This window comes from Penaeus monodon, chromosome 18, assembly GCF_015228065.2.
Source record: "Penaeus monodon isolate SGIC_2016 chromosome 18, NSTDA_Pmon_1, whole genome shotgun sequence".
Classification (NCBI taxonomy): Eukaryota; Metazoa; Arthropoda; class Malacostraca; order Decapoda; family Penaeidae; genus Penaeus; species Penaeus monodon.
Window position 1 is genome coordinate 29,841,993 of NC_051403.1, and position 11,399 is coordinate 29,853,391.

An 11,399-nucleotide genomic window follows, 5' to 3' on the forward strand; every position below is an offset into this window, starting at 1 on the left:
AATGTAATTTATTAGTACTCAGGCTTGACCAGAAAGATTGCTATCTGATGTAAAGGAAGGTTTTAAAGTGTCACTGGAATATGTGGGAAACGTGGTTGTGATGTGGACATGGCGCAGCGTGCTAGAATATCTGCTTATTCATTGCCAGGGATTCCAATATGGCTGGGCACCCAGTAAAATCTGATAGATTTCTAGCATCTGGATTGGTAGAACAACCAGTTCTGAATCTTACAGACAAGGGGATTGGTTGGTGCATTGACTTTATGAGAATTAATGAGTTACGGGAATCAGTAAAAATAGTGAAAGAGAAAGAAAGGAGTGAGTATATGTGTTTTAAGGCAAAAAGGAGTGCATCCAGTTCTGTAGTAAGGACTGGGTTCAGGAGGGAGAGAGTATTTGGAAGTGCGAGTTGGGAAGGTTACTGCGAAACCAGAGGAGGTGGATTTGAAGCCATCAATGTAAACATGAATACTGGAGGAATGATTGGAAACATGGTCAAAGAAATGGGTGAGAAGGACAGCAGGGAATATCTGATTTTGGGATCAGGGAAAACGAGGAGCAAATACGGGGTAAGTATTAGCCATGGAGAACGGAATGGACAGAAAATGGAAGTGGTCGGAGACGGGGAAAGGGGGAATGGGGAGAGGGTATCCATGCAAATAAAGAAAGGAGTAGGTAAAAGTGGATAAGAAGTAAAGGTAAGAAGCAGGACCCTGGGATAGTTAGTTTAGTGAGGGAACTTTGGTGGAATCGAGCATAGCATCGGAAGAGAGAAGGGTACAACGTTGAGAAAGAGCTAGCATGCCCGATTCAGTGTACAAGCTCTCAACTGAGAGGAGCGGAAGCCGCCTAGGCTAAGCAAAGACCACAGTGGTAGATTGTGTCAAGATGAGCAAGGAGGGAGGTTCAGGCAGAGGAGTAGATATGGCATCCATAATCAAGAGTGGAGAGGATCAAGGTAACATGAAGATGGAGGAGAGTTTTGCGATCTGAGCCCCTAGATATATATGACAGATTTTGTAAATTCGGAAGGCAGGCAGCGCGCTTTTTCCTGTACAGATATTGTCTAGCCAGACTATTTAAGAGTCAAAAGATAATGCCAAGGGATTGCCAGAGGAACGGCATTTGATGGTAAGTGCCATAAAGCAGAGTGGAGGTTGGGACCAGTACGCCAAGAGAAAAGGATGGAGAAAAGAGTATGGGGATAAAAAGCGAAGCCGATGGTGAGTGGCCAGGAGGTATTGCTGAAGATTGCAGGACTGGAGTAACTGCGGAGATAGGTAAGTATGGATGTGGGCAGAGGTGAAGATGGTTAAAATCATCAACATATAGTAATGATCGTGCTCCTGTGTAAACGGAGGACAAATGTCATCACGGCAAGAGTAATAAAGTGATGCTGATACACCCTGCCTTGTGGACGCCGTCGAACGGTGAGGAAATGATGTATTATGTTGCAGAGGGCAATTTGAACCTTGAAAAGTGCGTTTTGGAGAGGAAACACTATAAAGACACCCCTGTTTCCTCCTATGCCTTGGGAGACAATTTTTGGAGGATGTGGTACCAGCCCATGTAGTATCATATACTTTTTTCTAGGTCAAAGAATAATGGCTAATAACGGGTTCATGGCATGCAAAGGTAGATGTAATATAATGTCGTCAAAATGAGAAAGGGGTCAGCTGTAATTCGGCACGGGCGGGGAAGACCAAATTGGAAGGGGAGAGAAGATTGTGAGATTCAAGATAACCACATTTAAGCTAATTGACCCATTCACTGACTCTAGCATATGACAGAGCAGCTAGTTAGGCATGGGGCTTAATCTTGAGGGAGGGTCCCTATTTTACTGGGTTTTCAAAATGGGAGGATAAATAGCTTCTCTCCACGAAAAGGAAAATAGTTGTAATAGGAAGGATAGGAGAGGAAAATGGAAGGTGTCAGCGCTACGGTAATGAAATACCATCAGGGCCTTCATGAGTGTTGCGCATAATTGTAACTGTAAGGCAGCATTAATTCATAGGAAGAAAAAAGAGCATTATAGAACGCAGCAAAGATAGGTGAAGATGAGGCCATCTAGTTCATAGCTATTTGGAGAACGATCAGAGATGAGAGTATCTCGAATATGAGACGAGGCTATATGGGGGGGATGTTGAGATGGATGTAGAAGATAGAATTGAGAAACATTTCTCCAGCTATTGTTTAAACTGTTCCTGATTGTACGACGAAGACTGCGGATGCTCTTTTAAAGGAGATAAGGGGCTTGTAGTTGACTAGGGGTGCTTCGTTTGTAGCGGTACTGTTTAGGGTGCACGTTTTAAAGCAAAGCGCTTTTGGTGCAATTAGAATTCCACCATGAACACACATCTGACGTATAAAGCTCTTGAGGTTCGAGGAATGGCTGCATAGGCAGCTCTTAGGACTGTAGCTATGAAACATTGTCGCATATCTGAAAATGGACAAAAGGAGGATGGAGGGGAAGGATAGTAGAGAAGTGAAATGAGAGTACGCCAGTTGGCACCGGCATTGAGTGGCTGGAAAGTGGTACATATGAAGGTAAGAGAAAGAGAACTGGAAAGTGGTCACTATAGGAATGTGTTTAGAACTGATCAGTGCAAATCTAATAAATGGAAAGGTTAGCATAGAGAGATCAGTGCATGAAAAAGGATGCGTGCATATGTCAAAGTGTGTGGGACGACGGAAATTAAGAAATGTCCAGTTGTGGATAGAAGCGTTCTACGGATTGACCACGGGAGGTGGTGATGAACCATCCCAAAGAGTGTGGCGGCAGTTAAAATCACCAACTACGAGGAAAAAGGTGTCCTGGATTTGGGAAATTAGGAGTTTGAAAGGCAACAAAGTCAATGAGGTGGGAAGGGGAGAAGTAGACTTCTTATAACTGTGATCCAATGCAAGAAAAGTTGCGAATAACTGAGCACGGAACAGTGGTTTAAAGGGTAGGTGTGACATAAGGTGTTTTTCCTGATGGTAATAATAGACGAGACATTAAGGGAGTGTGAAGAGAAACAAAATGGAGTTAAGAATTGGTATAAGGGGATGTAACAAGAAAAGTCTCTGAGGAGGCAGAGAAATGGATGGGATTAGAAAAAGAAAGGCTATGACGAAGGGCAGGTCTTGTGGAATGGAAACTGCGAATATTCCCATGTAGGATGGTTTTAATGGTTAAATGGTTTAAAAGCAAGATAAATGTGCTAGACATCTAAGGTCATGTAGCACAATATTAATGTTTAGGGAAGGATGGTTGAGTTAGTGCATTATTTGTCTAAGCTGGTAAGGAATTGGTGAGTGAAAGGGTTTAGAGTCGGGGTATGGTAAGGATTAGATTAGATGAGAATATGTATGCGGTTGATGACAGAGAATAGGTTGTTGAAGCAAAAAGTGGTGGGATTCTGTAAGGTGTCTGATAGTTGGGAGGTCGGTGAAGGGGGGATGGTGGGGGAAAGCCGAGGTACTGTTTGTTCAAAACGTGGGCACGGCAGGAGGATGTGTTGGATTGGAGTGTCCTGGTGTGTGTATTGACTTTATGAGAGTTTATGAGTTTACATAAGGGATTCACGTGTGTAAGTATTGGAGTGGAAGGGATAGAAGGGGATGGTGTGAGGGTTAATGTGTGCGGGGTTTGGGTCGGGAGGGATGGGCTGTGTTGGGAGGGGGTAGTAGAAGGGTGTAGGGGAATTATCGTTGGAGGAGGATGGATATCAGCAGTTACTTGAGTGTTGGAAGGAGCAGGAGTTGTAAGATTGGAGTTGAGTGTCAGTTTTCATTAGGTGAATCTTGATTTTTCATGGTTTCTTCTTCTGAGTTGGGTCGGGGTTTTGGTGGATAAAGGATTTCTTGTGAGGTGGGAAGAGAGGACTGTGTCTCAAGCGTAGGAGCAAAGGAAGTTGTGAGTGAGTGTGTGGTAGGGGAAGAGGGGTGAACGTTTGTTCTGTCTGTTAACGGGTAAGTGCGAGGGGAGAGGGGAAGGTGTTTGGATTGTAGTGGTGATTGAAGTAGCTGTAGTAGAGATTGGAGTTTCTGATGTAGGATGGCGAGAGTTTGACTGTGGAAGGTAGGAGATAGAAAGGGGGGGTTAGATGTAGGGGGGTGGTTTAGGAGAATTGTTAGAATGAGCAGTATTACTGGAGTAAGGAAGTAAGGTAAAACCACGTCGACGTGCTTCTTTGTCTGGCTTCCCGCTAGTGTGAGTCCAAGTTTGAATCTGAGCGTTTGCTACCTCAGACTCAAATTTATAGTGGGACAAACCCCTATAAAATACCTTATGGGGGGCCGCCACAGTTGCCATTGTGCGTGGATTGTGCAGGGCAGTTAGATCGGGTATGGCCCAGGTTGGGCACATAGTGGGCACTGCTGTGGAACGGCAATGTTTTGGCTGGGTGTCCTATACGCCAACAATTTTGGCACTGACGAAGGAGGGGGTTGGTATTGGCGAACAGGGAGGGTGTCTCCTCTATGTTAACGTTAAGGGAAAGGTCATGCCTACGGAAGGTAATGTTTGGCTAGTTGGTGTTTTTCTTGCGATGACCTCTGGGGGGAATGAGGAGCATTGTACTGATTTGCATCTAGTCCTGTGAGACAGGCAAGAGATCTCCACAATCTGACCGAATCTTTGTCATAGCTTGGGCAATTTGTTGGGGAGATTGGAAACTGTTTCCGGGTGCAAGTTATTGAGGGTTCGATGGGGTTCTGCAAGGATGGGGTTACCAATATTACGGTCTGTTGGTTTTGTTAATGCTATACTTGGTTTTCGGATGGAACTGTGAACAAGAAGGAGCGGTCCGGGTCGGCTACGAAAGAGACTTTACCTACTTGTTTTTGGAGCACTTGTTGGAAGAGAAGGCATGTTTGTCAGAGTAGGGATCTGTGGGAGGGATCACGAAAAAATCGGTCCCTTTGCTGCGCTTGAAGAGGGTATTCAAAATTGTTGTAGAGATAGGGGTAGGTCGAAGGCGGGGGGCGTGACGAAGAGGGAGTAGTGTTAAGGGAGGTAGTGTTTATGGGGAGTGGGCACTAAGGCTGTAAGGTATTAAAGGAGGAATGGGGTGGTTGTGTTGGAGGTTTGTGGGGGTAGAGGTGTTTGAAGTGAGATTGCTGGGAGAGTGGAAATGTTTCCTTCAAGGGTTGATTGTTGGCTACTGTACTATTAGGTATTGATGAGGGGGTAGTTATTGCAGTGTTCAGAGCGTGGTCAAGAGAGCCTGGGTCAGGGAACTTGTGGGTTTTACATCGGTGGGGCTATATTTGTATAAAGGGCAAGCCTCTTGCCCCTAATAGTGGGATAAGTTTTTCATTACTGGCCATGGTAAGCCTGGATTATGTTTGGGGGATAAAAAAGTCCACCCCTCAGGGTCCCCTTGAGGTGGTAAGGGCTAGATAACTAAATCAGGGGAATACCGTGCCCATGGCTCCCTCAGGGCCGTTCCAGGACTGGCACAAAGTCACCCTTTCATCCTTTCAGTCACGGCTCTCACACCTTAGGAGGTGGATAGCAAAGGGTTTTGGGGTGAAGGACAGAAACGAAAAGTGGGAATGGAAAATAAAGGACCATGCAAAATTATTTGAGTCGAGGCTGAGTCCCAAGGTTGGGGAGTTCCCCATCATTGGGTCCCAGTTTCCGCCTCCTAACCCCCCAACGACAACAACGGGCAAGAGATTGGGGGGGTGCAATGGTAGGAGAACTATAACTTTATTTGATCTATGAGTGATAACAGTTTGCGGTGGCGTGTTGGAGAATAAGCTAGGGAGTGATAGGAATGAGAGGGGGGTGTTGTAAAGAAGGGGTATCAAGGGTTGAGGATCTGGGGAAGGGTTATAAATAAGTATATAGATATATAAATATTATAAGGGTATATAACCCTCCCTCTCTCTCTCTTGTGACATAAGGGATTCACGTGTGTATCCAGGAGGGAGTGGAGGGATAGAGGAAATGGAGAGGAGGGTTACTATAGTGGAGCTGGAGCTGGGGGAATGGGGTTGTTCAGAGGGAGTAAGGAGGGATGGTGTAGGGGGAATATGAATAGGAGGAGGAATGGGTGTAGGGGGGAATATGAGTGGGATGAGGATGATATCGACATCCTTTGAAGTGTGGAGGGAAGCGGGAGTTGAGGAATTTGAGGGTGGATGAAGGGTTTTCGTTGTCAATTGGAGTAGATAGTTTTGAATATCCTTTTTTCCCCCCAAAATTAGTTTTTCTGTAAAGTATTTGTTAGGGAGTTTGTGAGACAAAGGTTTTCTTATGAGGGGGAGGGAGGAAGAGGATACTGGTGGTCTGAGGAGTAAAGGCAGGTTGGAGGTGAAAGTGTGTGGTAGAAGGGTGGAATGTTTGTTTGGTCTGCTGCAGGCAGTGCGAGGGGGGAGAGGAAGTGTTGGGGGCTGCAGTAGGATTGGAGTGTCTGGATTTAGAATGGCAAAAGAATTTTCACTGGAGGAAGGGTAGGACGTAGTGAGGAAGTGAGATTGAGGGATTAGTATAGGGGAGGTGTAGTAATATCTTGGGAGGGGCAGAGCAAGCGACATTACTGAAGTAGGAGTAAAAGAAAAAACCTTGTCTATGTGCTTCCTGTCTGGCTTCACGCAGAGTGAGACCAAGTCTGAATATGAGAGTTGCCATCTCAAACTTGTAGGTGGGGCAGCCCCTATAAATCATTATGGTGGCCGCCACAGTTGGCACATGTACGTGACTGTGCAAAGCAGTTTGATCGGTTGTGACCAAGGTTGGACACATATAGGGCTGTGGAAACGGCAGTGTTTTGGCAGGATGTCCTAAGCAACAATTTTGACACTGACGAGAAGGTTGATATGGTCGGACAGGGAGAGATTTCCACCAATGTTAAAAAACATTACAGGGAAGGTTATGTCCTGGAAAGTAAATTTGGTAATGTTTGGTGGGGCTCTTACGATGACCTTTAGGTGGAATGGGGTTGCAATGTACTGTATCACTTCATAGTCCATGAGGCGGCGAGTAAATCTTCTCCACAATGTGCCCAATTTTTGTTAAAATATGGCAGGTTTTTTGCTGGGACAGAGACGTTCCTGCTGAGGGGGTGCTTCGTTGTAGCGGAACTGTTTCAGGGTGCACGTTTTAAGCAAAGCGCTTTGGTGCAATTAGAATTCCACCATGAACACAATCTGAACGTATAAGCTTTTGAGGTTCGAGGAATGGCTGCATAGCGCTCTTAGGACTGTAGTTGTGAAACATTGTATCATATCTGAAATGGACGAGGAGGAGGATGGAGGGGAAGGAATAGTAGAGAGTGAAATGAGAGTACGCCAGTTGGCACCGGCATGGAGGGCTGGAAAGTGGTACATATGAAGTAAGAGAAAGGAGAACTGGAAAGTGGTCACTATAGGGAATGTGATTTAGAACTGATCAGTGCAAATCTAAATGGAAAGGTTAGCATAGAGAGATCAGTGCATGAAAAAGGATGACGTGCATATGTCAAAGTGTGTGGGACGATCTGAATTAAGAATAATGTCAGTTGTGGAGAGGAAGCGTTCTACGGATTGACCACGGGAGGTGGTGATAGAACCATCCCAAAGAGTGTGGCGGCAGTTAAAATCACCAACTACGAGGAAAGGTGTCTGGAGTTGGGAAATTAGAGTTTGAAAGGCAACAAAGTCAATGAGGTGGGAAGGGGAGAAGTAGACTGCTATAACTGTGATCCAATGGCAAAGAAAGGTGCGAATAACTGAGCACGGAACAGTGGTTTGAAAGGGAGGTGTGACATAAGGTGTTTTCTGATGGATAAGTATAGACGAGACATTAAGGGAGTGTGAAGAAGAAACAAAATGGTAGTTAAGAATTGGTATAAGGGGATGTACAAGAAAAGTCTCTGAGAGGCAGATAATGGATGGATTATAAAAAGAAAGGCTATGACGAAGGGCAGGTCTGTGAGAATGGAAACTGCGAATATTCCAATGTAGGATGGTTAATGGTTAATGGTTAAAAGCAAGATAAATGTGCTAGACATCTAAGGTCATGTAGCACTATAGTTAATGTTAGGGAAGGATGGTTGAGTTAGTGATTAGTTGTCTAAGCTGGGTAAAGGAATTGGTGAGTGAAAGGGTTAGAGTCGGGTATGGTAAGGAGTTAGATTAGATGAAGAATATGTATGCGTTTGAGGAAAGAGAATAGGTTGTTGAAGCAAAAAGTGTGGGATTCTGTAAGGATGTCTGATAGGTTGGGAGGTCGGTGAAGGGGGGATAGGTGGGGAAAGCAGAGGTATGAGTTGTTTCAAAACGTGGGCACGGCAGTAGGATGTGTGGGATTGGAGTGTCTGGTGGTGTGTATTGACTTTATGAGAGTTAATGAGTTACATAAGGGATTCACGTGTGTAAGGAGGGAGTGGAAAGGGGATAGGAGGAAGGGTGTAGGGGGATATCGTTAGGAGGAGGATGGATATCAGCAGTTACTTGGAGTGTGGAAGGAGCAGGAGTTGTAAGATTTGGAGGTTGAGTGTCAGTTTTCATTAGGTAATCTTGAATATTTTCAATGGTTTCTTCTTCTGAGTTGGTTCGGGAGTTTTGGGGGATAAAGGATTTTTGTGAGGGGGGGAAGGAGAGGACGGGTGTCTCAAGCATAGGAGCAAAGGAAGGTGAGGTGATTGTGTGGTAGGGGAAGAGGGGTGGAACGTTTGTTCTGTCTGTTACGGTAGTGCGAGGAGGAGAGGGGAAGGTGTTGGGATTGTAGTGGTGATTGAAGTATCTGTAGTAGAGATTGGAGTGTCTGGATTTAGGATGGCAGAGTTTGACTGGGGAAGGTAGGAGATAGAAGAGGGGGGGTTAGATGTAGGGGGGGGTTTAGGAGAATTGGTAGAATGAGCAGTATTACTGGAGTAAGGAGTAAGGGAGAAACCACGTCGACGTGCTTCTTGTCTGGCTTCACGTAGTGTGAGTCCAAGTTTGAATCTGAGAGTTGCTACCTCAGACTCAAATTTATAGGTGGGACAACCCCTATAAAATACATTATGGGGGCCGCCACAGTTGGCACATGTGCGTGATTGTGCAGGGCAGTTAGATCGGGTATGGCCAGGTTGGGCACATAGTGGGCATCTGGCTGTGGAACGGCAATGTTTGGCTGGGTGTCCTAGACGCCAACAATTTTGGCACTGACGAGGAGGGGGTTGGTATGGACGAACAGGGAGGGATTCTCCTCCTATGTAGACGTTAAAGGGAAGGTCATGCCTACGGAAGGTAATTTTGGCTATGTTGGTGGGTTTCTTTCGATGACCTCTGGGGGGAATGGAGTAGCATTGTACTGATGTTGCATCATAGTCTGTGAGACAGGCAAGTAGATCTCCACAATCTGACCAATCTTTGTCATAGATTGGGCAATTTGCTGGGGAGATTGAAACTGTTCCGGTGCAAGTATTGAGGGTTGGATGGGGTTCTGCAAGGATGGGGTTACCATATAGGTCTGTTAGTTTTGTTAATGCTATAGCTTGGTTTTCGGATGTTACTGTGACAAGAAGGGAGCGGTCGGGTCGGCTACGGAAAGAGACTTTACCTACTTGTTTTTGGAGACATTGTTGGAAGAGAAGGGTGTTGTCAGAGTAGGGAGCTGTGGGAGGGATCACGAAAAATCGGTCCCATTTGGCTGCGCTGAAGAGGGTATTCAAAATTGTTGTAGAGATAGGGGTAGTCGAAGGGCGGGGGCGTGACGAAGATGGAGTAGTGTTAAGGGAGGTAGTGTTATGGGGAGGTGGGCAATAAGGCTGTAAGGTATTAATGAGGGGGTAGTTATTGCAGTGTTCAGAGCCGTGGTCAAAGGAGAGCCTGGGGTCAGGGAATCTGGTGGGTTTACATCGTTGGGGCTATTTGATAAAGGGGCAAGCCTCATTGCCCCTAATAGTGGGGATAAGTTTTCATTACTGGCCATGGTAAGCCTGGATTATGTTGGGATAAAAACAGTCCACCCCTCAGGGTCCCCTTGAGGGGTAAGGGCTAGATAACTAAATCAGGGGAATACCGTGCCCATGGCTCCCTCAGGCCGTTCAGGACTGGCACAAAGTCAGCCTTTCATCCTTTCAGCACGGCTCTCACACCTTAGGAGGTGGATAGCAGAAGGGTTTGGTGAAGGGACAGAAACGAAAAGTGGGAAGAAAATAAAGACCATGCAAAATTAGTTGAGTCGAGGGCTGAGTCCCAAGGTTGGGGAGTTCCCCATCATTGGGTCCCAGTTTCCGCCTCCTAAGCCCCCCCACGACAACAACGGGCAAGGGATTGGGGGGGTCCAATGTAGGAGAACTATACTTTAGTTGATCTATGAGTGATAACAGTTGCGGTGCATTTTGGAGAATAAGCTAGGGATGTGATAAGGAATGAGAGGGGGGGTGTTGTATCAGAAGGGGTATCAAGAGGTTGAGGATCTGGGGAAGGGTATATAAATAAGTATATAAATATATAAATATATATAAGGGTATATAACCCTCCCTCTCTCTCTCTTGTGACATAAGGGATTCACGTGTGTATCCAGGAGGGAGTGGAAGGGATAGAGGAAATGGAGGGAGGGTTACTATAGGTGGAGCTGGAGCTGGGGGAGATGGGGTGTGTTCGGAGGGAGTAGGAGGATGGGTGTAGGGGGAATATGAATAGGAGGAGGAAGGGGTGTAGGGGGAATATGAGTAGGAGGAGGATGGATATCGACAGTCTCTTTGAGTGTGGAGGGAGCGGGAGTTGAGGAATTTGAGGGTGGATGAGGGGTTTCGGTGTCAATTTGGAGTAGATAGTTTTGAATATCTTCAATAGTTTCTGTAAAGGATTTGGTTAGGGAGTTTTGTGAGACAAAGGTTTTCTTATGAGGGGGGAGGGGGAAGAGGAGACTGGTGTCTGAGGAGTAAAGGCAGGTGGAGGTGAGTGTGTGGTAGAAGGGGTGGAACGTTTAGTTTGTCTGCTGCGGGCAGTGCGAGGGGGGAGAGGGAAGGTGTTGGGGCTGCAGTAGAGATTGGAGTGTCTGGATTTAGAATGGCAAAAGAATTTCACTGGGGAAGGTAGGACGTAGTGAGGAAGTGAGATGTAAGAGGGATAGGTATAGGGGAGGGTGTAGTAATATCTTGGGAGGGGCAGAGCAAGCGACATTACTGAAGTAGGGAGTAAGAGAAAAACCTTGTCTATGTGCTTCCTGTCTGGCTTCACGCAGAGTGAGACCAAGTCTGAATATGAGAGTTGCCATCTCAAACTTGTAGGTGGGGCAGCCCCTATAAAATACATTATGGGGGCCGCCACAGTTGGCACATGTACGTGACTGTGCAAAGCAGTTTGATCGGTTGTGACCAGGTTGGACACATAGAGGGCTGTGGAACGGCAGTGTTTGGCAGGATGTCCTAAAGCCAACAATTTTGACACTGACGGGGAGAAGGTTGATATGGTCGGACAGGGAGAGATTTTCC